General features: G+C 46.0%; 1 long non-coding RNA gene and 1 other non-coding gene across 2 annotated transcripts; one reads left to right on the top strand and one right to left on the bottom strand.

Annotated features, from left to right (window-relative positions):
• Positions 1-19,868: 19,868 nt before the first annotated feature.
• Positions 19,869-21,507, bottom strand: LOC112429187 (uncharacterized). Its single transcript, XR_011614430.1, has 3 exons — positions 21,426-21,507; positions 20,547-20,597; positions 19,869-20,217 (listed from the first exon to the last, which is right to left on the bottom strand). It is a non-coding gene; the product is annotated as an uncharacterized protein (transcript).
• A 168-nt stretch (positions 21,508-21,675) lies between these two features.
• On the top strand, positions 21,676-24,315 carry LOC139358947 (uncharacterized). Its single transcript, XR_011614429.1, has 3 exons — positions 21,676-21,707; positions 22,553-22,646; positions 23,963-24,315. It is a non-coding gene; the product is annotated as an uncharacterized lncRNA (long non-coding RNA).
• The last annotated feature ends 3,513 nt before the right edge of the window (positions 24,316-27,828 follow it).

The following is a 27,828-nucleotide window of genomic DNA, read 5'->3' as shown; positions in this document are numbered from 1 at the left end:
CCCCTGGCAGGGGAGATCCACCACCTTCTTTGGAGTGAAAGAATACACACAGATGCTTGGCAATACGCCTGGTACATAGCAAATGCTCAGTGTTAGCTGTAATAATAACAAAAAATGTCCCCACTCTGACTTGCATCATTGACTTCTTGGACCCAGCAGGATGGCTTTGTTCTTATTTCTGTTAAACTTGACTTCATTAGATTTAGCATGTAACTCGGCACGCTCACAGCCCCTCCAGAGCAAAGACCCTCTCCCCTTACTGTGGGGATCAGCTGGGAGAGATTCATTTAGGATCTGATTTCTCATGATTCCACTGGTTCAAGCCTCCTTTACTTTTGAGCTTAAGGACTCAGCCTGAGCCTCCAGCATTTATCTGCACTTAGGCACCGACTACTCCAAGCATTTGCTCTGATTCATCCAAATGGCCCCAGATCTGTGGATCCTGGAAATGCCATTTGCAACAAAAGGTTGAAACAAATATCCCTTTGGAAGGAAAAGGAATACCTTAAAGAAACTAAGCTAACTCTGATACAGCCCTTGCTCTACTTAGATACCTCCTGTGTGAACATACGTTATTGGGTTACTTCGAACTACAGATGCCCAGCAGATGCTCTGCTGAACCCATGGTCTCACTGCCCAGATGCAGAGACTGGGGCCACTGAGGGACATGCTCAGTGGAGCCACAGGGGAAGCCTAAGTTCTGACCTGACGGGTGGTGGATTCACTCTTGGTCACAGCAGCTCCACCAGCCCTGAGATGGGAATCTCATCAGGCGGGTTTCCCTCTGAGTGCTGTGTCTTTCCTGTACCGGTACTTGCAGGGGACACTATAAAAACAGCTTCTCATGAAGGTGTTTCGTAGTTTCTGCTTTCCGGCCTCACTCTGGGCCAGGAAACGATGAGAAGACAAATGCTGCTGGGGCTTGTCTTGGGTGGGAACATTTTTTAAAATGCAAGAAAGCATTTCTTTTATTCCCCACTCTCACTTGAAGCCAAAGCCTAGACTTCCCAGCTTGAGCTCTTCTCACCTGCTAATGAGAATTCCTGATTCTCCTGCTCAGCTCCAACATGAGGGGGTGCAGGGACGAGTTCTGGTCAGCATTTCTTAAACTCAAATAACGTGGGGTCCCTTTTAAGGAGCAAAAATGAAGAGGCTCCTAATAGTTACTTAAGTCAGTTTATTTTAAATTTATACCAGTGTAAATCAACACATTAACCTCTTATATCTTATTTTTGTAGAAAACCTCCTCACCTTCTAAGCATAACTACATACACATACAATTTAAATTATCAACATTAATTTAATCTGATGGAGAATGAGTGTTGTTTGTTTGAATCTAAACCACACATACCAGGTTTAATATAGGACTGAAATTCTAGATCCACTTCTATATGTATACTCTGCATCAGTTAGAAATGGCAACTAATCAGGCCGGGCGCGGTGGCTCAAGCCTGTAATCCCAGCACTTTGGGAGGCCGAGACGGGCGGATCACGAGGTCAGGAGATTGAGGCCATCCTGGCTAACACGGTGAAACTCCGTCTCTACTAAAAAATACAAAAAAAAAAAAAAACTAGCCGGGCGAGGTGGCGGGCACCTGTAGTCCCAGCTACTCGGGAGGCTGAGGCAGGAGAATGGCGGGAACCCGGGAGGCGGAGCTTGCAGTGAGCTGAGATCCGGCCACAGCACTCCAGCCTGGGCGACAGAGCAAGACTCCGTCTCAAAAAAAAAAAAAAAAAAAAGAAATGGCAACTAATCAAAGAAACCCGGAAGACCATGGTTTAAGTGAATCAAAGTTTTATTTTTCTCTTGTGTCAGAGTAATCAGGAAATATCTGGACTCTGAGAGCCTTAGCACAAGACCAACAAGTTCAAGGTGCCTGATGGTCACAAGATGGCTTCTGTGGCTCCAGCTTTTGCATCTGTACTCCCTGCAAGAAGAAAATAGAAGGAGGGAATCATGCCCCCCAAGTACACCCATCCCTTTTGAAAAGTCTGCTCAAAAATCTCACCTAACAACCTTTGCTTGTGTCGCATTGGCAGCTCCATGTCTAAGGGAGGCAGAGAATAAAATATTTTAGCTCAGCATATCAGCACCTCAGATAAAATAAGGGGCCTGTCGCTACGGAGAAAGGGAAGAATGGACTTTGGATAGGAGAGTACCAGTGGCTACCACACTCTATTTTTGTTTTCTAACTTGTATAATTCCAAGCAAAGACTAACTTTTGAAATGGGGTATTGGTCAAAACAGTATGTGCAATGGAAAGGCTTAGCTTGTTAGCTCAGGATAATCAGACCTCCGTTAAATCAGATTTCACTTAATCTACCGAACTTAATGATGCATCACTTCAGTACACAAGAAGGTAGTCTGCTTTACATAAACCAGATTTTTGAAATCACCATTAAATGAACATCTATTACAATCACTGAAGGCATCAAAAACAGAGAAACGTTTTCTCTGCATATTGCCTGCCTCCCTCATTGCCATTGAGTTATTGCGCATTGGCCTGTGCAGGGCTGGAGTCTAGTGTCCACTCACATGTGAGTCTGGCACTGATGCAGTGGGCTGGACCTTGTGGAGGCCACTGTGCTTTCGTCTGCTACATGATGAGGCAACTCCTCCATCCAATTCTACTCTTAGAACACCAGCAGAATCTTCACTGGAGCCACGCTGTGACACCTTTTGGATTTTACTCAGTAATCTCACAACTGTGAACCCAGGCACTGAAGTCACGTGGAAGTCCTTGGTTCTAAGATGATCTCCCAGGTTAGAAGGCAATTAGAACCCTTTTCCAGGTTACGGTAGAAATGGGAAAACCAAAGCAAGTAGACAAGTGAATACATTGGGGTGTGTTCGTGGGCCCAAGTTTGAGACATGACGGCTTCTGCCACCAGGTAGGTGGCTTTCAAAGGGCCCGTATGTCCATGAGTCTGTGTGATTCCCTTACAGGAGCCCTCGAAGCAGATGGAAGAGTTATTTCATTTGAGAGGTGAAGGACTCATACCTCAGAGAGGGCAAGCTACCTGGTGAAGGTCCCACAGTTTATGAAGGTCTGAGCTGAGACTCACCCTTGCTCTGTCTTGGAGCTGTGTAGGGCTGGGCTCTGAAGCCTTCTGCAATACTGCAGCTGAGGCCCCCGAAGTGGCGCCACCATTCCCGTAGCCCCCAGAAGCAGAGGAGACACCCTAGGCTCCTAAGACCCAAAAGCATCTAAGAGAAGACCCAGATCCAACTACTCATTATACAGATGTGGGAAGTGAGCCACTGGTGGGTGAGAAGCCGACAAGTCAGGAAGACGCAACAAAGACGGGGGCCGTTTCCAAAGGCCGAGGCCATGGCAGAAACCCAGCAGTTTCAGGGCACACAGGGCCACAGAAAAATCCTATTCAAGGATTTGCTGCTGTAATGAAGATGCTTATTATTGCCGTCATTAATACTAGCAGTTCATGCCTTGTAGAGTCAGCTCTCAATAACTATCTCTGGCTCCTCCTCACTCTGGTTATTCACCAGACTTATTAGCACAGTGCTTGGCCGTATTATTATTATTATTGTTCACTAGCTACTCTGGCTCCAAAAAGTGCTCCAAAAATAAGTTGAATGAATGAATGAATGAATGAATGAATGATTCTAGCAGAGTTCCCAGGGCCCCTACTCTGCCCTGCCTGGCCTGGCCACCTCCCCACACCGGATCACTGTCTGCCTCCCTGTGATATGAAACTGCCTTTCCCATTACCAGCACGAATTGGACTCCTAATCCACTGTTCTTTGGTTTAAGAGTCATTACAAAGTGCTTAATTAAGTAAGCCTCGCTTAATCACCAAATGTTTGCATGCGAAACGAGTTCCCGGGAAGCAGGGCACTTGACATGTTCTGCACAGAAATAATTACGCCGAGGAGGGGGAGGACGGCGGGCTGGGACTGGGAGCCTCCACATTTCATTTGAGGGCCTCGCCCATTCATCACCGAAGGGGAATTAAAAGGCTTTAGCTGGAGCAATTCGAGAACTCCCACATTCCTGCCGGATGAATCACAGGAGTGGGGCCGCTGTCTGGGTTTCCAAAGGCGCAGAGCAAGGGGAGAGGTGGGAATTTGAGAGGCGAGTTGGAGGCTGGTGGGGCCCCAGGGAGGGGTGCTCTCAGGAAGGGGTGCTCTCGGGAACACAGGGGAGCTCTGCCTCCCGACAGCCCATGTGATAACAATCCGTCCCTGGCTCAGTCTTTTATTTCAGGAGGAGGTTTGCAAATTGTATATGAATTTGCAGAATACATTGGTGGTGGCGGTGGTGGTGGTGGTGGTGGTGGTCGTTAGTGGTGTGTGTGTGTGTTTGTAGGCTATCATTTAATTTCTTCCTCAAAATCTTCCTAATCCTGCACTTCCCACAGAGCACTGGATTAGTTGGTACAAGAATGAACTTACCTTTCTTATCTCAATGGCTTTTTGTCTATTTTCATAGGCATTAGAAAAAAAAATACAGAATCAGCACCTCATTCTCTGACTTCAAGGGTTTTATCAAATCAAAGTTGGTATAAAGGGAAAAAAATAACTCTTTCAAGGTAGAACAAGGGTGTGACCTAAATCAGGAAGGAGGGCCACACCGTGACTGAGATTTGGGACCCTGTCCCTTAGCACTTCACATTTCCCACGGTACTCGTCACAGCGGGACCTCATGTCTCTGGATTGTCAAGGGCTCTTATGCCCATTTTGCAGATTAAGAAACGGAGGTCCAGGAAACACAACATTGCCCCTCACTTCTTCTCTGGGATGGTGGTGGCTGCATTGTACTGTCAGAAAAAATTATAAAAGATGTTGATATGGGCCAAAAAAGGTATAAAGATTGCTGAATGTTCTGTCTAGCATAACTGTCCAGGACATCTATGCCTTTCATCGTCTTTGAGCTATTTCCTAACTCTCTAAGCTCAAGAAAAAAACGAGAGTAATACAAATGCTTGATGCCATAGAAATGCAAATGAATTGTGTCCAGTGGAATGCAATTGATTATTATCCTCAAGTTATTGACCACTTTTGTATCTACTTGTAAATGAATGCCAGCATTTGTTTGCCTGCATGTCTGTGTGGTGCTTAAATTCTCCTTTGAACCGGTTGTGCAATTTTCCTGGTTCCGTCATTAATTAATGCTTTAAATAAAATCTCTGACGGGTGTTCATTCTGTAATTGCACGAGAGTCGTGATTTTGCCTTTATTTAAAAATTATCCTTTAACGGTAACCACCCAATAAGGAAAGGTCAAATTCAACAACGTGAGATGGGAGAGTAGAGGGACTGGGTTTGGATGATATTTGGAATGGAAATTGTTTGTCAGTAAGTGTGCATTTCTGTTTTCTGCAGAGTTTCATCTTTTTTTTCTCTCCCCCATCTCATTCAAGCAGGTTGCCAGCTCTACTGTCATCATTCGGGGGTGGGTACAAGCCATGCAGAGAACTGACAAAGATCCCTGGTTTTCTGATATTTTAAAACTAAGACCCTGGCTGTGGCACCACCCTGGGGGTAGAGGTGGGAGCTGAGCTTTCTCAACATCTGCCTTATGTTATGTTTTCCTCTAGCCCAGCGGAATGGGGGTTGGAAAAAGAAGTTACATTGATTTACAGAAAATAAACAGCTGTGATTTCTTGCAGACTCCTGAGCTGGGGGACAAGGTTCAAGCCTGCCATAGGACTGGTAATGAGAGCCTGAATTTGTGTCTCGTTTAAGCCTCATCCGACCATGAGACTTTATTTATTTATTTATTTATTTATTTATTTATTTAGAGATGGAGTGTCACTCTGTTGCTGAGGCTGGAGTGCAGTGGTGCGATCTCGGCTCATTGCAACCTCCTCCTCCCGGGTTCAAGCAATTCTCCTGCCTCAACCTCCCGAGTAGCTGGGATTACAGGCACCAGGCCACTTTTTTATTTTTAGTAGAGACGGGGTTTCACCACGTTGGGCAGGCTGGTCACGAACTCCTGACCTCAGGTGATCCACCCTCCTTGGTTTCCCAGAGTGTAGGTATTACAGGCATGAGCCACTGCACCTGGCCCACGAGGCCTTTTACAATAGAAAGAAGCAGGGATCGGAGAGAGTAGATAATTCCCCAAATCCTCTCAGCAAGTGAGATGTGCCAGCCTGAGCCCAGAGCCTGTGCACTGCATCACAGTTGCCAGAGTTCCCAATGTTAGCAGTGTTGGCACCCGGAGGGGAGCTTCTGAAATGCAGATGTCTGGACCTTCCTTCCCTGAGATTCTGACTCAAGACCTAGTAAGACCTTTTACGTGAGGTAGGGCCCAGGACTCTGCATTTGACCATCAACCATGTGGATGCTGACGCATAAGCAGATTTGAAGGAATTCTACTCCACTGGTTAATTCTAGCACACGGAGGAAAGCAAAAATGCTAGATAAGAAGTGGTTCAGAAAATACATTGCAAACAACATTCAAGGAAAAAGAAGCATCCAACTGGGTCCCGGAGGGTCCAGGAGACAAACCAGTGACATCAAGGTCACCCTGGGCTGTCTGGATGAAGCAGGAAAGCCCTCAATTTTCAGGCTGGAAGGACTCCTGGTACCTTTCCATTTTACACATAGGAAAACTGAGGCTTGGATCAGGAAAGTGACTTGTTCAAGGTCCAACAGCTGGAAAAAGGCAGAGCAAAACCTACTATTTAGGAACCCTAGATCTTGGGCTACTTTCTCTACACTCACACACTCATTGACTCACTGATGCATTTCATTTGCTCATTCATTCATTGACTCTTTCACTGAGCTTGTGTTAAGGTCCTGTTTTGTTCCAGGCACAGTGACTTATTAAATAAACACTTATTGAGGATCTACTATGTGGCAGGTGCTGGTTACCTGAGATATGAGGAGCTCACGTTTTATACATGGGTTTGGAAACAAGTGTATAAAAAAACCAAACAGGCCGTGCATAGTTCCTCATGCCTGTCATCCCAGTACTTTGGGAAGCCAAGGCAGGAGGATTGTTTGAAGGCAAGAGTTTCAGAGCAGCCTGGACAACATAGCAAAACCCCATTTCTACAAAAACAAAATTAAAAACATTAGCTGGTCATGGTGGTGCTTACCTGTAATCCCAGCTACTCAGGAGGCTGAGGTAGGAGGATTGCTTGAGCCCAGCAGATTGAGGCTGCATGAGCTATGATGACGCCACTGCACTCCAACCTGGGTGACAGAACACACACACACACACGCACACGATAGAAAAACCACCACACCACCAACAAAAAAACCCAACAAAACAAACAAAAACAATTACGCAAACAGCAAAAAATATCCCATTGCTTTACAGTTGACAACTCACTTTGAATACACATCATTCAATTCTCACACCCACCAACTCTGTGGGCAGAAAAGAAGAGAGACTCCAATCCCAAATCAGCAGATGAGGAAACTGAGGCCAGACGGGTGAAGCAGCTTTCCCAGGTCCCACTGGGAGTGTTGGCTCTGTGGCTCCAGCCCCACTGCTCCCAAAGCCACCTAGTGGAGTTCCATTCCCAGGGGTACAGAGTCCCTGGGCATGCACAAGAAAGGTTGAGGGGCAGAGGAGAGTCCAGGGACATGGAAAATAATAATAATTGAGGCTCAGCATGCGATGGAACCATTCTAAGTGTCTCTTGTCAATCCTCAAATCACTCCGCCAGGGAAGCTTTGTTGCCTCCTTTACAGAAAAGGAAATTTAGGCTTAGAACTGTGTAGGAACTCGCTCCAGATCCCACCGCCAGTACTTAGCAGAAGAGGAACTCTGCCTCCCACAGATGTGCCAGGAAATTCATTGACATATCACAGACATTCTATAAACACCTGTAAAACCCAGAAGTGTAAACCACTCACCTTTTCTGCCACCACTTGCCCTCCCCTGGGAATTCCTCAAGACTGTTCTCAAAGACAGCTCCATCAGAAGCTGAAGAAAATCAGCCTCAAGGAATATCTAGGGCCAGATTCTTTGCCCTGGATTTGGGGAAAAGGGCATGCCTGCCAGCATCTGTGGCTCATTGGTTTCCTCTGGCTGTGAGCCTGCTCTACCCATGCATGGGCAAGGTTGCAAGTGCCAAGTAATTTATACTTCCCTAGGAACAGTCCTCAACCAGTCCCAGGTGGGAGTTGGTGTATAAATACCCCAGCTCCTTTTCCCCACAGAAGTACTTAATCTATGCCATTCCCAGAGTTTCCAGTGAAACTAAGCTCTGGTTGACAATGATAACCTACTCCTAATGCCCCTATTAAAGGTTGTCTTCCCTTTCCTCTCTGACTCCCTGCCCCTTTCCTAATGGTGCTTCCTGAGATCACCTTCCAAATAAACTCCCAATGGTTTCCTTGTCTCAGGGTCTGTTTCTAGGGAGGCCCACCTGAGAGAAAGACCAGCGGGACAGCGACCACTTACAGATCCACCCACATCCCAGTGAACTGCGTGGCCCATCATCCCTATCTTTAAAATACCTTCTGTAAATTGTCAGACATTAAGTATTTCTGGCTTGAGGCTATACGGTCACTTTCACAACCACTCAACTCTGCTAAGGTAAAGTAGCCATTGACAATATGTGTGTGTGGCTGTTTTACAATAAATATTTATTTATAAAACAGATGGCCAGTTCTAGGTCTGTAGTTTGCTCAGCTACAGGATCAAACACCTTGAACCATTCAAGGCCTTTCACACTTCTGCCTCGTGCTTAAATATTTGTCAACTCCTCACTAGGTGCATTCAAAACCCAATATAGGCTTTTACCAGAGGAATTTCAGAATCTCTCCTTTTGGAGAAAATCACCAGTTACTCCATAAAATAATCATTTGGTAAAGCAAACAAACATCTTTTCCCCCCCAAGATTGATCTACATGGTTCATGCTGGAAATGTGTTGTCTCTCCCTGTCTCACACTCCTCCTCATTTTCCAGGAATAGAATCACTGCTTCCTCTTGCTTCGTTTACAGCTTCCTGACATAGCTGATCTCACTGCCAGCCATAGGAGCCACGTGTGACCCAGACCTGGCCAATCAAAGCCATCCTTTCCCCAGGTCATGTGATTGTTTCAGGGAGAAGCCCATGACCCATTCTGGACCAATGAGAATCTTCCCTAAGATTTTTTTCCTCTTGGTGGGTTACTAAGCAAGGGGTGTACCAGTTCAGGAAGGTGGATGGTCATCCCAGGTACAATTTAAGGCCTATGTGAAGAATGAAGCCAAGATAAAAAGAGAGAAGGGTAGCCCTTGTGGAGCCAGGCAACAACATCAAAGCACCTACTATGTGCCAGGCTCTGAACTAACTTCTGGTAGTCCCAGCATGAGTAAACTCCAGTGTTCCCTGCTTTCAAATGGCTCAGAGACTGGTGAGGGAAGATTAGTCAACCCACAATGACAATTCAGCGTGACAAGCACTCTTACATGAAGAGGTCTATGGGAGAGATACCAAAGTGCAGGGCTGGCCAGGAATGTTTCTCAGAGGAGGTGCTACTTGAGCTACAATTGGAAGAATGTATTGGTCTTAGCCAACAGGAGGACCAGCATTCCAGACAGAAGGAAGAGCGGGGAGGAACTTGGCAGCAGTGTGGACTGGGGCACTTACGTGGAGCAGTGGGCTTGGAGGCTGCAGACCTGGGCAAGGGCCAGGCTTTCTGGGACTTGTGTTGGTACAAGTGAGACTGTCCCAAGCTGTCTTTGGGAGAGCTTCTCAAGGCTGTGGCTTTGAAGGTGCATTTCTGCTGCACTCACCACTGCACCCATATAGCTCTGATGGTCTCCTCTCTCTCTCTCTCACTCTGAGCCTGCCTTTTCCCAGGAATCCAATAGCTGCCACTGAGCCATGACCCTTCTAGACTCTTTTTCCCCATGCTGAGAAAGCTTCATGATGTTGCCAGGAAAAAGACCTGGATGGGGGACTTCAGAGCAGGAAAGAGCTTCTGCAGAGGACAGATGCTTCAGCCTATGAGAGAAAAAGGAGGAAAATGGAGAGAGATGACTTTGGCTTTGATTACTGGAAAGAGAAGCTGACCACTCACTGGAGAGGAAAAGGAAAGGGAAGATTCGGACTTGCTTCCAAACTTGGCCATCTTGCTTTGGAGAAAACCGAGTTTGCTAAGTCTTAGATTGGCTGGAGAAGAAGCTCAGCTATGGGATTCTGGTTCCTCAGTTGCAGAGAGGTTGGGGACATTTGGGGCTTTTGTGCTGCCTCTTAAACACAGAGGTGGAAGAAGCTAGGGATGACTGAGAACCCAGCCTCTCCAATTTACCTCCCCAAACAGAAATTTGTTGGGCTGCTGAGGAAGCAGAGTTGGAAGATTTCAATTTCAATCCTGCTGTGACCCCTCCTGGCCACCTTAGGTTCCCCTGTTTTATCCCTTAATCACCCCCTGCATGTGTGCATCATCAGTTTTCTCAAACTTTGTGTCATTTTCATTGCTGGGCTCACCGACTGTCTCTCTTCTGGGCTCTGAGCAGGCTCCAGTTGCCCTAGAGCCCAGCACTCAGTATTTTATTAATAAATGAGTAATGATCATGCAGGATACTCTGCCAAATTATAGTCATTTCTCTTGGCCTCAGTCTTCACCTCTGTCAAGTGGGAATAATAATGCCTTTAGCTGCCTGTGCATGTCTGGTGCATATCTGGGCTTCAGTATTTGATGGCAGAACAAACGCCCCAATGCTTTAGAAAAGGGATCGTGTTCTGCTGATTTACTTTGTTCATTATCTTTGACATCAAGAGAGATGTGGGCACGCTGAAGTAGGTTCCTTTGCAGTTCTCATCTTCCTCTCGCTTATTTGCACATATTGAGCTCCCTCTGTGCCATAGGTGCTTTCCAAACACAATTTCTCAAGTATATAGTCCCAAGTTGGGTGCCCAAGAAGCATAGTGAGGCAGAGTTTACCATGCGTGTCATTTATTAGGAAGAGTTTTCAGATCGACACCCACAGAAGGGAGGGAAGAGGGGAAGTGGGTAGAGGGAGAAGTTGAGTCACGATGCAGGCTGAACAACGGCCTCAGCCAACAACATGGGCAGCCCTGGAGCTAGAACAGCCCTTCAGTGCCATCCAAGCCTTTATAACTTACATGGATCAGTCATTGGGTGAAGCTTCCTATCTCCACATGGACGTGACCTCAGATGAAACTGTGGAGCTGGGGCCATCCCTTAAAGGGCCAGTGACTAAGGCGAGCACTCCCAGATGCTGCGACAATGAGGCTTTCCTCGAAGAGGGATCCGAGCAACACCTCTTAATGTCCAGTACACAACTGTCCCCAGAGGAGGGTACTGCTACCTCCACATATGGATGAGATCAGATGCGTAAACAGTCTCACTCCAGGACACACAGACAGGAGCTGCCAGGACCTCCCAATTCCATCGCTTCCTATGTCTCTCACCAATGCCCCTGACGCTGCACAGACCTGCGCCAAGCAGCCAAAAGCACAAACCCCGCGCCCGAGTCACTTCCCGTCAGCTGGCAGGCCTGCCACCCAGCGCCTCGCGGCTTTGCCTGGAGCCCGCCAGGCGAGGTGGCTTCCCTGCCCGAACCCATCCATCCGCTTGTGTTTATTCTGTGCGCAGCCAACAGCTGCCGGGAGCTGGGCCTGCCAACTCTGCTGCGTTCAGGGATGCGTCTCTCCACCCATCTCAGAGAGCTCTTTCCTGCTGGCTCTTTCTGGGAAGCCTGGCTTATTTTTATTTTTCTCTTTCTCCTTCCCAGCGGTGTAGCTGGATTTCAGAAGGACTTGCAAGAGTTGGGGGGAGGGAAGTGGATACAGCATCCAAGACGTTGGAGGGTGGAGAGTAGCTGCAAAATTTCTACTTCGGACCAAACGCGGTGGCTCATGCCTCTAATCCCAACACTTTGGGAGGCTGAGGTGGGAGGATCGCTTGAGCCCAGTAGTTCGAGACCAGTCTGAGCCACACAGTGAGACTTCAGCTCTACAAAAAAATAAAAAAATCAGCAGAGCATGGTGGCGTATGCCCATGGTCCCTGCTACTTGGGAGGCTGAGGTAGGGGAATGACTTGAGCCAAGGAGGTCGAGGCTACAGTGAGCTATGATTGTGCCACTGCACTCCAGCATGGGCAACAGAATAAGACACTGCTTCAAAAAAAAATCTACTTTGGATTCTAGTTCATTTTCATTTTTCATTTATTTTTCTTTTTTCTTACCAACATATGGCTTTTTAACATTACAGGATAAGGGCTGACAATGAGTTTATGAGTGTGGGTTTGGAACATGAATTTGCAAAGGAGGCAGCCTGGGCATTCTGATCTCTGTTTTGCTGTGTGACCTCGGCTGGGTGTCTTTACTTCTCTGAGTTCCCAATTCCTCATCTGTGAAGTGGGTTAACGATCCCATTTCTCAGGTCCATTTGGAGGACTGAATATGAAAGTGTTAGGAAAACTACAGTGGACCAAATAGGTGCTGAGATCTCGTGTCATGATTATTCCCCTTGTACTTTCTCTAAGGAGATTGGTGATGGGCCTGTCCTCCACTGTTCTGAATACTCACTCAAGTTGGTACTGCACTTTGCAGTTTGCTGCACAGGAATTGCATCATCTTTGAAGATGCCACGAATATTCTCCAATCTGCAAAGCAAACCTCTTCTCACACCTTTCATCCGTCTCTGGCTGACCAATTTCTCCCTGTCCTTTGGCTTGGGCTCACATATCACTTCCTCTAGGACAGTGGTCAGCAAACTTATTCTGTACAGAGCCAGACAGTAAATATTTTAGACTTTGTGGAGGCACACGGTCTCTGTTGCTACAACTCAACTCTGCTGTCAAAGTGCAAAGAGACACAAACAATACACCAGAATGAGCATGGCTGTGTTTCAATAAAGCGTGATTTATGGACACTGAAATTTGAATGTCATATAATTTTCGAGTGGGATGAAACATGATTTTGATTGTGTAAAACCATTTAAAAGTGTAAAAACCATTCGTAGCTTGTGAGCTGTATGAAAGAGGCAGTGGGCCAGACTTAGCCTGGGGGCAGCAGTTTGCTAAGCCTTGCTCTGGGAGGTAATTGCTGGTCACCCCCTGTCCTCTAGGCAGGCTACATTAAGGGCCTTTCATCAGGGTTTCCACATCACAGCACTGACAACAGAACATCCTAATTACCTGTTAACTCCTCTGTGGACCGCCAGCTCCTTGAAGGAAGCACTAGGTTTCATTCATCACAAAACCCTCAGCACCAGCACATAGTAGGTAGTCAACAATTACATATTAAACAAGCCCATATGTGGATGAATGAACCTTTTAAGCAGCTCCATGTTGCAGATATAAGCTCCATTTTACAGATGTGGAAGCTGAGGCTCAGAAAAGGAAAGGGATTTTCTCAGCATCACGCAACTGTAAACATGACTGAGCTGGGGTTCAAGCTCCCAAAAGAAGAATGTTAACTGAGCAATTGCTATGTGCCAGACACAGTGGTGCTTGGGGCTTCATACGCCTCAGTCCCCACGTACTGGGCACCCATTGTGTGCCAGGACCTGCCTGGTTCATAGCCCTTTAGGTTGAGAACATTAGATTCCTCACTGTGAGAGCACCAGGCTTGATTACGCACTGTGGAGTTCAAAGCACAATTCTGGAATGAGGAATTCCTACCATACCTGAGCTAAGCACTTTTCAAATTTAAGTCCTTCATCCTTGCTCACCACATCCCAGAAGTGCAATCTGCAAATCAGCTTAAAAAGCAAATTAATTAATTTTTTTTAAAAAAAAGAAAGAAAGAAAAAAGCAAAAAGCAGTGACAGCCATCGCAGCAGCAGCAACAGCAGCATCTGCTGAGTCAGGTTATCCATCCACAATAATCGATGGCTCATCATCCAGCCATTTCCCTCCTCCAAATACACAAATGAATAAAGAAAGGGTCTGGGCTTGCAGACAACAGAAAGGACACCCAAGGCAAAGTTGCCTCCGGCTGGGAAAAAGTCACCTCCCCAGAACGATGCCCACATCGGCTCTGCTGCCGAGGTGGGAGATACTGGAGGTAAGTCCCAGACTCAGCCAAGAGGGCTGCAGCCCACAAGTCCCCCCGCATGAGATTAAGGCAGGTAAGCAGGAGCTCCAGCTGTCTAAGGCAGACCCTTGCTCTCAGTGGCTCTCGGTGGTGTGCTTGATTCCCAGCCCAAATTGAGTGCCCCAGCGGCCCCATTTTATTAAGCATGCCCAAGTGGCAGGAGGCTTTGGTAGGAGAATGAGGCGCTTTCCCGCTCATGCTGGCTTCTGGGCCAAGCCCCTTGGCCGCACTTCACAGGCCCCCAGCACAGCCCCCTCGGCGAAACCATTGCGAATCCACTTGTTGACGGTGGCCTGGTTGTAGGATTTAATGGTGGAATAATATTTACACAGCAAACTCCTCCAATGGTGTCCTAAACACCGTAAACGGGATTTTTGGAGCTTAATGAGAGTTAGTGGACTCAAGACAGGATAATGTGGCAACTGGCGGCCCTAATCTGATCTGACACCTACTGCGCAGTTAAGACTTAGTGGGCGGAACTGTTTTCAGAGTTGGCAAAAGTTGCTTCTGACTCCTCCCTCCTCTCCCTTTTTTCCCCTGTGAACTTTGAAACATTTTTAGCACCACGTGGCCTGCAATGGCTGCATCTCAGCTGCTGTCGATGCCCATAAACCCCACACCCGTGCCTATGGGTCCGGCGATGGACCTTTGAAAGGGTGTTAGGAGAAGGGTGGGCAGGAGGAAGGTAGACTTAATCACTTCTTCTCTCTCTCTTTTTTTTTTTTCTTTCTGAAAGCAGCACAGAATATACCTTTAAAAAAAAACCTTGGATTTTAGTGTCAATATCAGAATTAATTTCGTACCCATGGATCCAGTGGGCTTTAGCCACCATTCAGTCCTTGATCTACACTAGAGGCAGAGCTGCACCTAAAAAGGTTCAAGAGTCATAGGTTCAAATCTTGACTCTGCTACCTCCTAGACGACTCACTTCCCTCTCCAAACCTCAGTTTTGTCATCTGTCAAATGGGTATGTTGGACAATACCCATCACAGGGCTGTGTGGCAAGCATATGACTAAAGCACAGAAGGAACCTAGTACAGGATTTTACAGAGTAAAGTGTTAATAAAGACTAGTTTAGAAAGTCTTTTTGACCTCAGTTTCCTCATCTGTAAAATGGGACTTCTATTATCTACCTCTAAGGATTAAATGAGATAAACTGGTACAGCATAGCCTGGATCAGGATCTAGAAGTCCAGCCCCCAAGCCAATGCCAATGTCTCTTGTCTTCAGTTTGCTGTAATTGACTGACATCCGATATGCTATTATAGGAATATATACCCCCAGTATCAGGAAGGGATCTTCAATGGTTGGAGAATTCCTTTACTTTCCCGTAACCACAACCAGATCTTGAGCTCTGCTACCTTTTTTTTTTTTTTAGATGCCACATCTCTCTCTGTTGCCCAGGATGGAGTATAGTGGCACGATCTCAGCTCACTGCAACCTCCACCACCTTGGTTCAACTGATTCTCCTGCCTCAGCTTCCAGAGTAGCTGGGATTACAGGCACCCGCCACCACACCAAGCTAGTTTTGTATTTTTAGTAGAGATGGGGTTTTGCCACGTTGGCCAGGCTGGTCTTGAACTCCTGAATTCAAGTGATCCACCTGCCTCAGCCTCCCAGAGTGCTAGGATTACAGGTGTGAGCCACTGCGCTTGGCCTGGCCTTGAGCTTTGCTTCTTTATACAGGAAGAGAATCTGTGAAGACCAGATTACCTAGGACTGGAGAACCAGGTGGCCCCTGGTTCCTTTAGGAGTCTAGCTGGGTAGTTCCGGTAACCCAGAGGTAGACAGTTGCTTGGCGTGTGCATTTGTGGGTTTTGACTGACAACAGGTGGAGAGCTCTGGCCAGTGCAGTTCTGGATGGGAAGGGGCCTTGCTAGATCCAGGCTGCCTCACCAACCTAGGTGGGAGCCCTCTAGGCACATTGTGTGGTGGCTTAGCCTGGTTTTGAATCTTTCCCTTACTAGCTATGTTTCCTGTTAGCCTCACTGGCCTGCAGTTGCCTCCTTCATAAGATAGGGAAAGAATAGTTTCCATCTCACAAAGTTGCTGTGAATTTGAATAGGTTGGACCATATAGAGTTCCTGGAATAGAGTGTACTTCACATGACCCCAGTGTCCTCAAGTCTATCAGCTTAAAGTATGAGATCTAAAAGAAAGAACAAGATGCCCTTTCACTACCTCCAACTTAGAAAATCCCAGAGAAGGCCTCTGATTTGCCTGCCCCGGTCATGTGACCATCCTTTAACCTGATCACACATCCAAAGGGCTGTCTGTGGTTACACAACAAGGAAGGGTTTTTATCTTAAGATAGGGAAGGTGGACACATTTTCTGAAAAGAGAAAAATGGTAGTCATTAAAGATCATTTCAATGGCTCCGTGATTTTGGATACAATTTGCAAACATCTGAGTTCAGTTCGAAGTCTGTAAAATGATCACAGAGATGTCTACACTATATTGAGTTATTCTGAAGATAAAGCCAAAGAAACCATGGATCACATTGCCCGGCACATTTTAGTTCAGCTCAGTAGATGTTTGCTGAATCCAAATGTTGTCATTTTGGTAAGTTTGTGTTATTGTTACTGGTCCCAGGAGATCTTTAATAATTAGTAATTATGTAGAAATAAGGAATTATTTACTCAATTATCTTTTTATAGATGTTCAAAGACAAATATACACACATGTACATACACATACATATATATATATGTATATAAGAGATAAATCGATAAATCTATATGTGCCCTAGAGGTGCTTAAGATTAATTTTTCTTTCATATTATTGGTCTGAAAAAAAAATCAAATGGGGCAGGGGTAAAGCTGATGAACATTATATCAAACTTACATGGGTCCCAGATCCTCCCTTTTTAACCAAAATTTTATTGTAAAAGTATTAAAACAGAAAACTTGGAAGAAGTTTATAGCAAATATATGTATACCCTCCACATAGATCCCACCATTGGTTAGCATTTATATACTTTATTTGCAATGTCTGCCCATCCCTCAATACATCTATCGATCCATCTTAATTTTTGATACATTTCAAGCAAGCATTTCAACAATGCAATGCCAATATTTATCTATAGCTTTTTATGTAAAAAGCATATACATGTATTGAAATGCATACATCTTAAAGATACGTACATTGAATTTTGTCAAATGCAAACATCTGTGTAGCCCAAACCCGTCAATCCTCCAGAAAGTTTCCTTACACTCTTCCCCAGTCAATCCTTGTTCTCACACCCAGAGTTCAGCACTGTGCTTTTTTTCCCCCCACCTCTGATTAGTTGTTTGTTCTAGAACTTCATGTAAGTGGAATCATACAATTTGTACTTTTTTGTTTCTAGCTTATTTCATTCAATATAAAGTTTTGGAGACTGGTATTTGTTTTTGCATGTAGCAGTACTTTGTCATTTTCACTATTGTATGGGATTCCAATTTATGAATATACCACAATTGATTTATTTATTCTCTTGTTTATGGTCATTGGGTTATTTCCAGTTTGAGGCCACTATAAATAAAGCTTCTATAAACATTTGGATACGAATCTTTTTGTGAACATTTATTTTTATGTTCTTGGTAAATACTTAAGCATTGAATTGCTGGGTCAGAAGGTAGGACGATGTTAAGTGTTATAAGAAACCACATAAGATCTTTCTCCAAAAATTCTGGTATCATTTTACATTCCTGCCAACAATGTATGAGAGTTCCAGTTGCTCCACATCCTTGTCAACATTTGGCGTTGTCAGTCTTTTTCATCTTATTCATTCTTGTGGGTGTGTAGTAGTCTCACTGTGTTTGTAGACCTCTTTAAAAAAATCAGTGCCAAATTCTCATCCACTTCATAAAATGCCTGAACTGGAAGGACTTTAACTTTTAGATGAGGAAACTGAGGTCTGGAGAGGAAAAGAGACTGACCACCATTTCACAGTATTTTAAAGATAAAGCCAGATTAATAACCCAGGCTCCTGCAGCTGACCTAGGACTCACAATAAGAATGTGTCATTAAATTGAGCACCTATATGTGCCAAGCATTGAAGTAAACTGTCTCCTCTTCACTATTTAAGTCATTCATTCATTCATTCAACAGATACTCACTAAGCTTCCCCCTGGTCCAGTAACATTTTAACATTACAGATACAGAAAGAAATAATAAAACCTCCTAGTTTACAAAGAACTCACTCTACTGAATGAGAATCTTCCATCCTTGATCCAAGTCATATTTTTTTCCACTTTAGATATGGCAAGAGCCACAGGCATTAGTGCATTAAGGGTGCTTTCATGAGTGTAAAGGAAGCTGCTACAGCACTTTGAGAATCTTTTTGTTTGTCTGTTTGTTTGTTTGTTTTAATGGAGACTTGCTCTGTCACCCAGGCTGGAGTGCAGTGGCACGACCTCAGCTTGCTGCAACCTCCATCTCCCAGGTTCAAGCTATTCTCCTGCCTCAGCCTCCCAAGTAGCTGGGATTACAGGTGCCTGCCATCATACCTGGCTAATTTTTGTATTTTTAGTGAAGATGGGGTTTCCTCATGTTGGCCAGGCTGGTCTCAACCTCCTGACCTCAGATGATCCACCTGCCTTGGCCTCCCAAAGTGCTGGGATTACAGGCGAGATTGATTACTATAGCAAAGATGGGGGGTGCTAACTCCAGAAGATATCTGTATTTTTGTTCTTTCCCTTCATTTTGTTTCCAAACTTTGGTCATCATGCACCACATATTCCCCTGAAAGAGGTGAGTGTCCCTAGAGGAAGGCTAGAAGTCCAAGAGCCCTGGTGGGAAGAAAGAGCTTTGTAGAGGGGAAGGATCTTTTCTCAACACTAATCATTCAGGGAAGACCACCGGGGTTCCATGAGAACTGCTTGGTTATTTCTAAAATCAACTGGAAGTGGATTTCCAGGCCAAGACAGAGAAGAGGCCTTAGATATTACATCATCCAGAAGTTTCTGCAGACAGACCATGGCTTGGATTAGCTATCTAAATTTCACCCTCCATATGGAGATAGGTGGGGGAAACATTAATATGCAAATTCCTGGGTCTTACCTATAAGGATTCCAGTTCTATAGATCTGAGAGAGAAACCCAGAAATCTTTCCTTTAAAAAGGTTCCATGGGAGTTGGAGGGCTTTTAGGGTAGTGAAATTATTCTGTACATTATTATAATGGTGGATACATGTCATCATACATTTGTCAAAAACCATGGGCTGTACAGTACCAAGAGCGAACCCGAATGTAGACTATGAACTTTGGTTGATAATGATGTATCAATGTTAGTTCATCTATTGTAATGTTGATGGTCGGGGAGGCTATGTTGGTGGGTGAGGGATAGGTGGGAACTCATGTACTTTCTTCTCAATGTTGCTGTGAATTTAAAACTGTTCTAAAAAATAGTCCATTAGAAAAATAGAAGCTCTATGGATTTATGCAACCATCAATAACTATAACACATTTCCCTGCCCAAAACCGTTCCGTGGTTTCTCAGTGTCCTCACAACAAAGCCATGCTCCTTAGCCTGGTCTCCAGGGCCCTGTGAGGTCTGACTCTGCCCTTCTCCCCATCACTCCTTACTCAGTACTTTTGAACATCTCTTAGTGCTGGGATAAACTCATTCTCATTCCAGAGTCTTTGCTCAGGTGTTCTTTAGAGGCATTTTTTCCCTCACTTCAGCATCCCCGTTTGCCAAAAATATTCGTATATGTTCATCAGGCCTTGGCTTAGGTGTCACCTCTTCCAGGTATCCTTCCCTGATTGTCCCTGGCTGAATCAGGTGCTTTTTCTTGGGCTTCCACAGCACACACACCCCACCCACTTTGCTTCCCCCAATTTGGCACTAATCACCCTCATGTATAACCATATTCACTTCTCTCTCCCCTGAAACGCTATCAGCCCAGTGAGGTTCAATAATTTCTTTTCTATTAAATCCTGAGTGTAAGCACAGGGCCTAGCACATAGCGGGTGGTCAAAAAATGTGGATTGAATGGATGACTGAACCCAGTGGCTTCCACACCCTTTCAATCCCTCCCCTCTTAAATCCTGTTTCTCTGCACACAAAAGTCTTGATGGTGGCTGAGGCATCCTGGCAGATAGCTGGCTTCATTCTCACGGCCATCCACTTCAGACCTATTTCTCCGTTAGGTGAACAAGATCCCACAGGTCCCTAATTAGCACTGTGGACTTCTGGAAGCTGCAACATCTCAAGAATGGTGCAGTGGAGTCTGTTCCTGGGGCATCCTGCCATGCCCCCTGTTAGATAGAAGGAGAAGGGTTATGCAGCCCATTTCAGCAGCTCCTCACTGTGCTGTCAAAGCAAGGCTCCCAAGTGAGCAGGCACAGGTGGTAGAATGAAGAGTGAAGAGGAGCAGGAACAGATATGAGCTAAAAGCCTGTCCTGCCCCTTGTTCCGTATTCCAGGTGCTCTCCAAGTCCTTGGCGAGCTGTTTAGGTAGCAGGTTCTATAATGGCTTTGAAAGTAACAAGTGAGTACAGGCCATTTACTGGGGAAACTACGCCCCAGGTCCTCTATTTGGAAAAGTACCTTCTGATCGGGCCACGATCTCTGCAGAAAGACTTACCTTTGGGAAGCTCTTTTACTTCCACTCCCTCATTACAGCCTTTCTATGACTCTGCAAGTGGTACAGAAAGTAAGGCTCAGAAACTAGAATGGGTTTCCCTGATGCCACCCAATGTATCAGTCCAGGCTCCATACAGGAAACAAAATACAGTCTAGGTATCTTAAGCAGGAAGGAATTTAATACACGGAATCCAGGGCATATAAGACCACTGCAATGGAAGAAGGAGCAAGTTCTAGGTTAAGTCTCCTAGAATAACTCCCAGAATATACAGAGCAGAGGCATGTGAACAGCTACTGCCAGAATTATGCCAGATGCAAGACGCTGTTGCATTTCTAACACCACTGCCTCTTGATGTCTAGGATGTGGGAGAATGAAGTGAGGTCCCTGTTGCAGGAAAATCTCCAGTTACTACCACCACACTATTTGCCAATAGCAATAGCCACAAACTGCCAGAGAATGGAGTCACATTAGCTTCCTAAATCTCACATCAATACCTCTCATTGACAGGAACAAATCTGCATCCAGAACCCTAGCTTTCAGAGAGTCTAGAAATATCCTGCTTAGGCTGGGCGCGGTGGCTCACGCCTGTAATCCCAGCATGCTGGGGGGGCCAATGTGAGCGGATCACGTGAGGTCAGGAGTTCGCGACCAGCCTGACCAACATGGTGAAATCCCGCCTCTACTTTAAAAAAAATACAAAAATTAGCCAGGCATAATTCAAGCTACTTGGGAGGCTGAGGCTGGAGAATTGCCTGAACCTGAGAGGCGGAGGTTTCCGTGAGCCAAGATCACGCCATGGCACTCCAGCCTGGGTGACAGAGAGAGACTCCAACTCAAAAAAAGAAGAAAAAGAAAAAGAAAGAAAAAGAAATATCCTGCTTAGCTTTGTAGCCTCTCCAGGCCAAAGAAGGTAGAATGGAAGTTCAGGGAAGCCACGCAGAGAACCCAGCACTAAGGAAACCCCAGGCTGAATTCCAGCTTTGCCACTTTCTAATTGTGTGGTTTTGGGCAAGTGACAAAAATATGCTTTGCTTTCTTGTCACTATGACATGACAATGCCAGCAGCCATCTCCTAGCAGGGCTGAAAGGGTTAAATAAGATGATGCTTGCCCAATGCTCAGTGGAGAGCCTGGAATACCGTAAGTCCTCAACAAATGGTAGGTGGGTGAGACCATTATTATTATCACAGTTTTAGAAAAGGCTAGCTCCTCTCATCTCCTTACCAACACCACCATCACCAAAAAAAAAAAAAAAAAAATAGGTTACACAGTCACACAAAGTATTTTCATACTGCTTCTGAGAACGAGAATCCTTGTAGAAATATAATTTAGATACAGAATTCTTGAATTACCAGGGCTTTTCTGTAGCTTTTGGGGGTCAATGGGAAAGAATACTGGAAGCTAAATTTATTGTGGGGAAAGCTTAGTATATGGTTAATCCCCCTCTATGGAGCAGCTCTGAGAAGGGAGGAGAAAGAAAAAGAGGTTCTTGGTATTAATTCTCTCAGAAGCAAACGAATGCCTCACTTTGCTTGGGACCACAGAGCATGGGAGGAAAATAGTGGAATATCTTCATCTCCATCCAGTGTTTTGAGAGAATGGAAGAGAGTCATTAATCTGTTCCTAGAAGGGCAGCTGAGTCCGCAAAAAGAGGTGAGAAATCACAATCAGGCAGCCCTGTGTGTCCCTGCCCCCACCAGGATGCATGACGTTGGGCAGGTCGTGTTCTTCCTAGAACCTCTTCTTCCTCATCTGCAAAGTGGAGGTGATCTCTTCTCCCCGCTGGATGGCTACGAGGACACAAAGTCAGGCCATACACTGAGTATTCTGTTTTCCTGCCACTGCCCATGGGCCTGCCAAAAATCACTGGGATTTATGAGCTCAAGCCAACGGAGAATGTATGTGATGGGGTGTCAATTCCAGGACAAAAGTCTGATCTGAGTCTCTGTACCGCATGGAAGCTGGAGCCTGCACCTATAGCAGCCCACATTTCTTTTTTTCCATCAGGGCAGCGATGCAGGGAGACTGAAGAGACTTGCCAGACAGAAGAGGCAGTAAGGGGACCGTTTCCTATCGCGGTTTCAAAGTGTCAGGTATCAAGGTAGCTATTTGCAGGTAACAAGCATCCTCAGACAGTGATGGAAGAGAAGAGCCACTCATGGATGGTGGTGTGTCTGAGTTGGAGGATGCCTCCCTATCCCTGCCACGCTTTGCATAATTTGCTATGGGTGCCCCTCCCACGAAAGTGGCCAAAGTGATTAAGGGGCCATGATTGGCATCCTGGGGCCCTTTGCAGCAGGCACGACCACTCGACGCCCATTTGAGCACCTGAGGATGGTGGTCCGGAAGGACCCACCGGCACGGCGGGAAGGCTCGATTAGCCCACCTGGCAGCCGGACCCAGACCTGGCTGGCAGCAGCATATTGCTCACCGTCTGGCAAATAGACAGATTTTCACAAACCAGATTCCTCTTCACAGGCCTGGGCCCTTCCTGTCCAACTGTTCCGGCATCTGTTTCTCTTAAAATGTATTTATTACACCGAGAGGAATAATAATGGGGCCAGGTCTGAGGCCCCCGAGGCAGCAGCGGTTTCTCCACCCAGGGCTTCCTTGGGAAGCATTCGTGTCAGGGAAAATGGAACAATGCTTAACCTGGGAAGAGTGTGCCCTTGGTCACTGGAGTCGGAGAGGGACTGGACATTGACCCAGGGTCTAAGACTGAAGGAGATATACTGGGGAAGGTGGTTGGGGGCTTGACCTGGAGTCTACCTGTGGGCTGTGTGGCTTTGGGCAACTTCCTGAACCTCTCGGAGCCTCAGTTTCCTTCTCTATGAAATGAGGGTTTGGCTGCATGACCTCCAAGGTCAGTTGTTTCTTGCTTTGCCTGCAAGTGATTTGAAAAGTTTATGCCTATAGAATTCAGCCTTACCTGCACACCCAAGATTAGGCATTCATTCATTCATTCATTCATCGTTTCATTCCTCAGATTGTTCAATGAGTAAATTACTGTCTACAGGACATTGGGGATGCAAATGATGATTTAAGGAAAGAAGGGAGCAAGGCCGCTGGAAGCATGTTTCCCACCACTCAGATAATGTGAATATGTGTACCAACACCAATAGCAGCTGGTGTCCATGGGCCTGGTTTACCATGTGTCAGGCATGGTGTTAAAGCACCTTATAAACATCACCTCCTTTAATATTCCCAACAGCCCTGCAAGATATATATATAAGGTATATATATATATATATACACCTTTGTCTCTATAGGTGATACTGGGGGAAATGGAAGCCAAGCCCAGAGAGGCAAAGCAACTTATCCAAAGTCACACAGCAAATACGCTGACAGGAAATACCCTGGATGAGGATTTCACTGGTTGACTGACCATCTTGGGTTCCTATTTCAATGGCTTTGCAGCTTTTGAAGATGTGTTGCTGCCCGGATCCTATCTGATTTCTACAGTAGCCTTCTGGGGTTGCTGGAGAGGACGGTGAATCCCACCTGACTGGTGAGGAAGTTGAGGTCTAGGGATGGAAAGTGATTTCCTCGAGGTTACAAAGCAAGTCAGCAGCAGCACGATCTGGAAATACACAACTGTAAACCTTAACCTCCCACTGTTCGTTCATTCATCCCCTCACATAACAGGTACCCTGTGTAGTTGATTCAAATGTGCTCGTTTAGCTTTTACTATCTCTGAAATCAAGTTTCATCATACAATGCATGACATGCTATGTTTTAACTGGTAGATTTTTTTTCTTAGGGAAACATAAAATAACGAGCAAAGGCCTATTTGATGGTATTTACTGAGCACCTATTATATGCCAGTGTTGGACATGGCTCCTGCTGCTCTCCTCATCCACGGAGCAGGCCATGGGAAAGCTGAGATTCTTGGGAAGTCCTAGGAAGATGGATTTTAGGTGTCAGGGTTTGGTTCCCTTCACCATGTTCATTGGCCAGCTCTGTTCAAGGAACGGGGGGTGCAGACAGATCCACTTTGGTGGTGGCGGTTGGGGGTGGTAGTGACCATCGACCATCACCAGCCTCTCAGGAGCTCTCACTGAGGAGCCTGAGAGCTGAGCCTCTGTTCAGTCTGTGCAGGTGCCCTGCTGTCCATCTCCACTCAGACAAACACCTTTCCCAAGTTCCCTGGGCCCAGGGAGACTGCGCTGGGCCCCAGGCAGTCCTCAATGGGACTGTAGTGATGATGATTCTAGTACTGTTGCTCTGAGCTTCTGGAACATTTAGGGTAGAATGATTTTGTCGGCTCAGCCACTGCTGATTCCCAAGAGACAGGAGGAGCCAGAGCAGGGGGTGCAAGCAGCTGCAGTCAAAACACAGTGATGGGTTAGTTTGCTCTGAGGAGGGGGAGGTGGGGGCATTGTGCTGGGACAGAGCAGCCAGTGCTGGGAGCTGATTGCCTGGCAGGGCTGGGCTATGCTAAGAAGATGAACGTGCCTGCTCTGCGAAGGTCTGCAGGGCTGGCAAAGAAAATTGAGTCATAGCATCAAGATCTCCAGACATTTGGAGCAGGTACGGGTAATTTACCCCTTTGTGGCACGTCTGTTCCTTAGACAGAGGAGAAGGGCAGCATCTTGGGAAAGAGGGCAGCCCAGGAAGAGATGTGGAGGTCTCCATACACGGACGCATCCCTTGGGAGACAGGCAGTATCATGCAGCAGAGCCAGGCTGGAACTGAAAGAGAATTTAGAGACCAAGCCCATGATGTCCTTACTTTTTTATAGATGACATATGGAGACCAGAGAGGATTGAACCACCAAGGTCACACAGCAAGTTTCATCACCAGCAAAGTGGGCATGAAACACCTCCTTTCTCCTGGTGTAGTGTTTATAAAACCATGCTATCGGAATACACACACACACACACACACACACACACACACACAGAGTCATATGCACACATACACATGCATACATAGACACAAACACACACACAGACGACACACATACACGAAGTGACTTTCCTATCATAGAAACACTTGAAGTAAGGGGTTGTCAAGTTAAAAAAAAATTCTGAAGGTGTTTTATACTTACATTGACAAGGTTGTACATAGAAGAGTAGATCCAGGGGTGGCAAATGGTCTTAGGGAAAATAAAAGCTGTCTTTGACTATAACTGGTAAACTCTCAGTTAACATAAAGTTAAATCTTTCTTTATCACAGGGCTTATCAGAGCAATTAAAAGGGTATTGTGCATTCCCAAGAAATGAGTGGGGAGGAGGACATATGGGTGAAAGGAGAAAAAAAAATATTAGTTTCACCCCATTATCTTTCTTAGAATTATTAAAGAAAAGTGTATTGATTTGTAATGCTAGGATAGCAAAGAATAAAAATAAATATATAAAGACTTAGTGTCCATTCATTCATCCATCAGTCCATCTATCCAACTAACCACCTATCCATCCATCAATCTAATCATCCATGAATTAATCAAGCCAACCATTCATTCATCCATCTGTTCATCCAACCATCTAACCATTTGCCTGTCCAACCATTGCTCCATGCATCTATTCCTCCATCTGCCCGTTCCAAATCCCATGCACCCACCTACCTATCCACCTAACTTTTAATCCATCCATCCTCCAAATACTCACTGACTACCTACTGAATGTCAGGTACTGTATTAGGACTAGCAGTCTGCCGTGAGAAGGGGACAATGGATGCAAAAACACTCCTTGTTTGAGAAGGTACTTGCAATTTGGTGAAGGAGAGGAGAAAGGCAAATATGCTGCAAATATATCCACCTGTAGCTCCTTGTAGTGAAGGTGTGGAGTGTTAGGATTGAGGCTGAAAGGCCGCAAGTAGAGGTCCTCTAACCTGCCCCAGGGAGTGTGGACATTATCCTTCAGTCTCGTTGCTTATGTTTAGGAACCTCAATGTCCTTAGTTGTAGAATGGGGTTCTTAACCATAATTACAGACCTAGGGAGAAGAAGCAACTGTCATCCACCCTCTTTTTATAGTCACTATTTTACATGTGTTTGCATGTGATTCGCATGTGTTTTCTTGTTATTTGCCTGTGTTGCACTTGACAATCAGTGTCTCCACACTGGACTGTGGGCCCCTTTAGGGCAGGAGCTTGAGTGTTTTTGCTCCTCAAAGCACTCTTTCAGGCTTAACATGGAGCAGGACATGGCTTAAGCATTTACTAAATGTCTGATAAAAGGCCCGCCAAATGGAAGAAGGAACAAAGGTCTCCCGTGTGGGCTTTCGCGAAGACACAGAGTCAAGGCGACTTACAATGCATAGCCTGGCATGCAGTAGGTGCTCAAGGTATGTGACTTTGCATCTTCCTGGCTGACCCTGCACTGACACCCAGCCTGGGAGTGACACAGGCCTGAGTTCTCCTTGACAGCTGCCAAGGCTGCTCAATGAGGTCCTTTCTATCTACTGTGGGGCCTTGGAGCCCATTCTGAGCTCCGGAAGCAGCTGCCTGTGAATCAGCCCCACCAGCCTGACGATGGCAAGGCCTCTTTGGATGGAAAGAGGATGGAAAGGCCTCTTTGGGAGGAACTTCCCAGAATGAGCTAACTCCACAGTGGCCACATCAACCCAGAAGAGATGGAAATTACGAAGAGGCCCCTCCTAACGCAAAGTCAATTACCTTCTCTTTAATTTGGAGAGGTCGAGACCAAACTGGAGCCGTGATGTCACCCAGCACAAACAACCCCATGGGATTCTCCATTCAAGAGCAGGTCCAGGCCACCCACGGCTTCAGTTGACCTAGCTCAGGTCCCCATCCCCGGGCCTTGGGGGAGTCTGAGAACCTGCCTGGGCAAACTCGTCTGCTGTGGAGCTTGGAGCTGTGCTGAGGACAGGGGTGTGCTCATTGCCTCTCAGGGGCTGCTTGCTGTCTTGGGGAGACTTGGCTAGACCCATCTGAGCTGCAGCCAGGTGGGTAAGAGGGGGGACTCCGGAAGCAGCCCATCTGAGTTCACAGCCCAGCTTTACCACTTACCACCTACGTGACCTGAAGTATTCACCAGCCTCCCCGGGGCCTCCATTTCCTCATCTGTGAAATGGGAACAATAACAGTACCTACCTCATGGAATGAGTGCATGGGTTAATAAACTGCTATCTTATTATTGTGGGCACAAAAATAGCTCCTACCTTGGAGGATCATGTGAGGATTAGGTGCGAACACTCATAAGGTCTAGCACAGGGCCCATCACAGAGTAGGTGCTCAAGAAATGCGGCTCATATGATCGTCACATCCTTTGTGCTTCCCTAAATTCTCACCCCATGAGGTTGTCCATTTTCCCCTGGGGTT

Source organism: Macaca nemestrina, chromosome 15 (assembly GCF_043159975.1).
Source record: "Macaca nemestrina isolate mMacNem1 chromosome 15, mMacNem.hap1, whole genome shotgun sequence".
NCBI classification, from domain to species: Eukaryota; Metazoa; Chordata; class Mammalia; order Primates; family Cercopithecidae; genus Macaca; species Macaca nemestrina.
The sequence above is the reverse complement of the archived record's forward strand: the minus strand, read 5'-3'. Positions and strand labels throughout refer to the sequence as shown.